The sequence below is a fragment of the Mastomys coucha genome, unplaced genomic scaffold (genome assembly GCF_008632895.1).
Source record: "Mastomys coucha isolate ucsf_1 unplaced genomic scaffold, UCSF_Mcou_1 pScaffold18, whole genome shotgun sequence".
NCBI lineage: Eukaryota > Metazoa > Chordata > Mammalia > Rodentia > Muridae > Mastomys > Mastomys coucha.
Window position 1 is genome coordinate 98,836,892 of NW_022196900.1, and position 5,588 is coordinate 98,842,479.

The window sequence follows — 5,588 nt, forward strand, 5'->3', positions numbered from 1 at the left end:
CCCCCCCCCCCCAGCACAACTTTCCTTTTTAAGGGTTCAATTTCTTCAAGAAGCACCAGGCGGCGGCCCAAGCATCTACCATAGGGGCTAAGCAAACTATAGCAAGCCAGACTATGGCGCAAGGATCTAGGGCAGGTCCCCGGAGGTTCCTGCTGAGTTCTCAGCACTCTTGAGCTCTGCTCTGTTGGCCACAGCTCTTTCCCCCCGCCCCCCCCCCCCGCCTTCTCCCGGCCCCTCTCCCATGCCCTGCCTCTTTGCCAACTTCTACTGCTGTCACTATGAGAAGTGAAACACACTGACTATGTGCTATGTGGTGTCATAGGGTGAGGAGGAGTCCCTGTGCTTAGGAAGTAGAGGCAGGAGGATTATAAGTTCAAGTTCACTTGGGGCAACGCAGAGGATTTCGGGGTGGATAGGAGGCCGCGGGACTTTCAGTCTTCCCATCTACTCTTGCCCTTGACTTGGGTGTCTGCTCGCCCTCCTGGGCCGGTTTCTTTTTCTTTTCTTTTCTTTCCTTTTTTTTCAAGACAGTTTCTCTGTGTAGCCCTGGCTGTCCTGGAACTCACTCTGTAAACCAGGCTGGCCTCAAACTCAGAAATCTGCCTGCCTCTGCCTCCCAAGTGCTGGGATTAAAGGCATGCGCCACCACCGCCCCGCTCCTGGGCCTGTTTCTTAATAAGCACGTGGAGGTTAGAAGACCTATGTATTTGGCATGGATGTTGCTTGCAGAGGAAAGAGGATTATGGGTAGGACAGCCCTTATCACTGTAGACAGCCAGCCACACGGGCAGTCAGCTTCAGAGCCTGGACAGTTACAGTCACCGTTCATCCCTTCAGCCTGCAGTGTTTAGTGTGTTTAGAGTCCATGCCTGTCTTTAACCAGACCCCGGTGTGCAGGATGGTCTTGGACCAATGCTGAGAAGAGAAATGACCCTGGCTATGAGGGCTAGGAATGAAGTTGGTAAATGCTTGCTTGGCGCACACCAGGCCCTGGGCTCCAGTCCTAGTACCACATAAAAGTGGGTACTGGGGTTTATGTCTGCAGTGCTAGCACTTGGGAGAGGGAGGTCGAGCGATGAGAAGTTCAAGGCCATCCTCCGCATAGAGGGTTTGAAGCTAGATTGACTCAAAGATTAAAAAATAAAAAGAAGGGAAAAAAGAATGAAAAAGAAATAGCTACAGGTACAGAGGTGAGTTTGGTCATAGCTGCTGGGACATAGGTACCCAAATGCTGGGCCTGAGCTGAGCCTTTGCTGTCTGCTAGCACAGGAAACAAGATGGCCCGGAAGAGGACCGGGTCAGTCAAGATGCTGCAAAGCCTTTCCAGGTGAATGCGTCCTGGGTCTGTTAGCCTGCCTGCACTTTAAAGCTGAATTGCCCCTCTCTCCCAGCGTTAGCTCCCCAGTGGCCCTGAGCATGTTGCAACAGAGGGAGAGCGGCCTGTTTTGTTCTCTGGGAAACTCTCCCAGCTCCCTGCAAACAGTAATTAGGCACCCCCAACCCGGAGGAGTGGTTTGGCTGTTCAGAGACAAAGCAGTGTGGGTCAAGAGCAGATCAGAGGCTCAGGGAGGTTCAGATACTTGGTGGGTGGGCACACAGCAAATCCAGGACCCATGGGAGGTTGCGGTGTCTAGAATCCCTGAGTCAGGAGTCCTCAAACTGTGGCCATGGGACCTGGGGCACACATCTGAGCCCACACAGCTGCTGCCAAGATGAGAAACAGCACTTTGGCTACACCTGGGCCTCCTGAATGAGGAGCAGAGGGGGTGGGGTCTAGAAGCCCCCATCTAGACTACTCTGACTCTAATGGAGCTGAGAACCCCCCCTTTTTTTGCCCTGGGGGAAGACCTTCCTGTGCTGTGTCCCTCCCAAGTGGGCAGACCAAGGCTGAAAAGCCAGACAAGGTCACATTCCCAGAGGTTGTGGGCTCATGGTTATATAACATCCCTTCCTCCACAGTGACAGTTTCCTGTATTCAGAGTCCAAGCTGAGGACCTTCCTCATCTGGAGGCCACCTGCCTGGGCTCTGGGGAGGCTTGTCTGCACACACCTGAGCCTCTTTCTCTGTAATTAGGGGCTGTGCATGCCTGCCACCCACCCACGGATGCTCAGGCACATCAGCTGTGGCTGCATCCGCTTCTCCAATCCTGAAGGCAGAGCCCAACCTGCCCCCATCACCTCTGTACACAAAGATGACACTTTGAAATCTCCGGCTTTGACAACTGCAGAGGCCCCGGAAAGGGCAGGAAGGAGCCAGGCTTCGCATCCACGGGCTCCAAAAAGGGCCTTTCTAAGAGCTGGCTCATCATTCTGCTCTCTGGACAGGGGAAAGGGGTTTAGGTTCTCAGGGCTGGAGACTGACCTGGCCCCTGGTCCCAGTGGGACTAATTAGAATGTGTTCTAAATTCTTTCCCCCTGAATCGTCCTCCAACTGTCTTCAGACCGGGTTTCGGGAAGCAGATTTGTCGAACAGATATGCAGGAAGCACTGACATCTCCCCCCTGAAGTTTCCCAGACAAACAAGCAAGCATGTGTTTAGTTTGGTGCGGTGTGAGCAAGGCTGCATTCTTTTGGTTTAGAGATGTGTCCTTCGGGTATAGATGGTTTCTGCCACACCCAGGGGCCCAGTGGAGCTGATTCAGGGATTCTGCAGCTGTAGGGTTTGGGCAGCTCCTAGCCCCCGTCAATGGAAGGTAGGGGCCAGCCTTAATGGAGCTCTCTATTCCCAGGGCCTAATACAAGCACTTATTCTTATTGCTTTTATTATTAGTTTATTGTTTTCTTGAGGCAGAGTCTCATGTGGGCCAGCCTAGGGTAACCTCTCTGTGTAGCTGAGGATAACCTTGAACTCTAAATCCTCCTGCCTCTACCTTCCAAGCACCAGGAGGCTGATGTGCACCCCCATGCCCAACACTCACTGTTCTGTGTTTTCTCTTCTCTGTCGGGGCTTCTCGGAGCCCTGGATAGCCCTGATAGGTCGCTTCCGTGGCACCAGCCCTTCCCTCATCTCATCTAAGGCAGTCAGTTCATGTCCTGATAAGACACAAGAGTTTTGTTCTAGGCCATCCGCATGGGCCTCTTCCCCATCATCTCTCCTATGTTCCCTATAAGCCCCCGGCTTCCCTATGGAGTAGGTTATTGGCTGTGGTGATTTGTTTGAATGAGAAGTGTCCCCCACAGTCTGGGGCATCTGAACACTCAGTCCCCAGCTGGTGGCACTGTTTGGGGAGGTTCATCTGGGGCAGTCTTTCTGGAGGAAGCCTGCCGTTGCTAGGGGTGGGGTTTGAAAGCTTAAAGCTCAGTTTACTTCCATTTCTTCTTGATGGCTGCTACTTAGATGTGGTTGGGATGTGCTCCCGACCTCCGGCTCCAACCACCGTGGTGCTTGCAGCCACGCCTCCCAACCAGAGTAGACTCTTCTCCCTCAGGAACCATAAATACAAAGAAACTCTTCTTCTATAAGTTGCCCTGGTCCTGGCATTTTGTCACAGCAACACAAAGGTAGCTAATCCACTGGCTTTAGATCTACTGTCAGCCAGGAAGGTTGAGGACGAGAGATGGAAGAGGAGGTGCAAGGCAGTGACCCGCAGAGCCAGACATACCTACCAGTTACTGCGATGCCTTATTCTAGTGTAGCATTTGGGATGGGTCTTCTGGGTGTTAGCCCCAGCTGCCCCTAGTGACTCAGCGCCAGTAGCCATGACATCACAGCTGCCAAATGCGACATGCATACCCTTTAAAAGGTCCACATAGAGGCCCACTCTCTTTCTCCCAGTTTCTCTGCCTCTGCCTGTCTGTCTTACTGTTTCTCTCTCTCTTGTTCTGTCTGTCTCTCACTCTCTGTTCCTCCTATCTCACGCTGTGTGTGTCTCTCTCTCTGTTCCTGCAGCCCCTCCCCCCGTAATAAATCTTTTTTTGTGAGATCTGTTATGTGGCATGATTTCTGCAGCATTCCTTGTCTCTGATCTGCCAAGGCATTCAGTTAATGTGACTACATCTGGAATTAGCTAAACCCTAAGCTTCCAGGTACAGCTGTGAGGGATTTTTCTTGATCAAATCTTTGAGGTGGGAAGATCCGCTTTAGATCTGGGCTACGCCTTCTGGCGGCAGCCTGTGTGAAAGACAGAAGAAGGGAGCACTTGCCCTTTGCCTGCTCCTCTCTCAGTGGCAAGTTCATCCCTTCACTGAGTGACATTAGAGCCACGTCTTCAGGATGCTGATGTGTACTGAAGACCAGCTGAGACATCCAGCCCTGTGCACTGAATAACTATTGGATTCCTGGACCTTCTTCTGTTGGTTAGACAGACATTGTTGGATTAACTGAACCAGAGCCTGTAAGCCATACTAATAAATAAATCCCATGTGTCTGTGTGTTTGTATATATATGTATGCATGAATGTATATTTTATATGATATATATGAATATATTTGATATTTGTGTATGTATGTGAGTATATATACATATACCAAATATATACTTTTTCAAAATTTTACTTTCTTTTTTGGGAACAAGAACTCTTATACACTCTGCTGGCCCCAAACTCCTTTGTCTACGGCAGAAGATGACCTGGAATTCCTCCTGCTTTTGTCTCCACTTCCCAGAGTCTGGATTAATTTAATTTGTGAGTGTGTATATGTTTATGTGTGAGTGAGTGTGCATGTGTGTGTGTATGTGTGTGTGTTAGTGTGTTGTGTACATGTAGGTGCAGGTGCTCAACCTGGCCAGAAGAGGGCACCAGATCCCTGAAGCTGAAGTTACAGGCAGTTGTGAATGAAAGGCCTGATATCCATCCTGGGAACAAAACTCTTGTGTCTTTTGGAAGAATAGCAAGTTCTCTTAACTACTGAGCCACTTCTCAGGCATGTGTGTGTGTGTGTGTGTGTGTATGTGTGTGTGTGTGTGTGTGTGTGTCTATGGGGGTCATAGGCAGCCTGCAGGAATCATCTCTTCCCCTCTACCATGTGAAGCTGAGGATCAAAGTCAGGCTGTCAGACTTGGCAGCAAGCAACCCTCAACTGAGCCACCTGGCTGCCCCAGCCAACGTTTAAAAATTAAGGTAGTTTATGCCTTGGGGTAAGATAGCACATGCTTTTAATCCCAACCCTCAGGAGGCAGAGGCAGGTGGATTTCTGGGAGTTTGAAGCCAGTGTGTTCTAGGTCTATATAGAGTTCCAGACCAGCCAGGTCTGCACAGTAGGACTTTGTCTAAAAAAATAATCGTGTAGATAATAATCACATTTTAGCTCTTTATTCCCCAGGATGAAGGCTCAGAAGATCTTGTGACATTGAGCTTCATTCCAGTCTGTGAGGTCACGATGTGACCTGCCGCTCTCACTTCATTCCGGTCTGTGAGGTCACGATGTGACCTGCCGCTCTCACTTCATTCCAGTCTGTGAGGTCACGATGTGACCTGCCGCTCTCACTTCATTCCAGTCTGTGAGGTCACGATGTGACCTGCCGCTCTCACTTCATTCCAGTCTGTGAGGTCACGATGTGACCTGCCGCTCTCTCCTGGCCATTTGTTTTTGTCTTACCCCTTGTCACCTCGCTCATGAGATAAAGTTAGTTCTTTTTTTTTTTTTTTTTTT

At 50.3% G+C, this 5,588-nt stretch overlaps 1 protein-coding gene across 3 annotated transcripts in view; it reads right to left on the minus strand.

The window, feature by feature from the left end:
* Positions 1–5,588, minus strand: part of Kazn (kazrin, periplakin interacting protein) — a 375,063-nt gene that overhangs the window by 147,605 nt on the left and 221,870 nt on the right. The window lies entirely within an intron of this gene.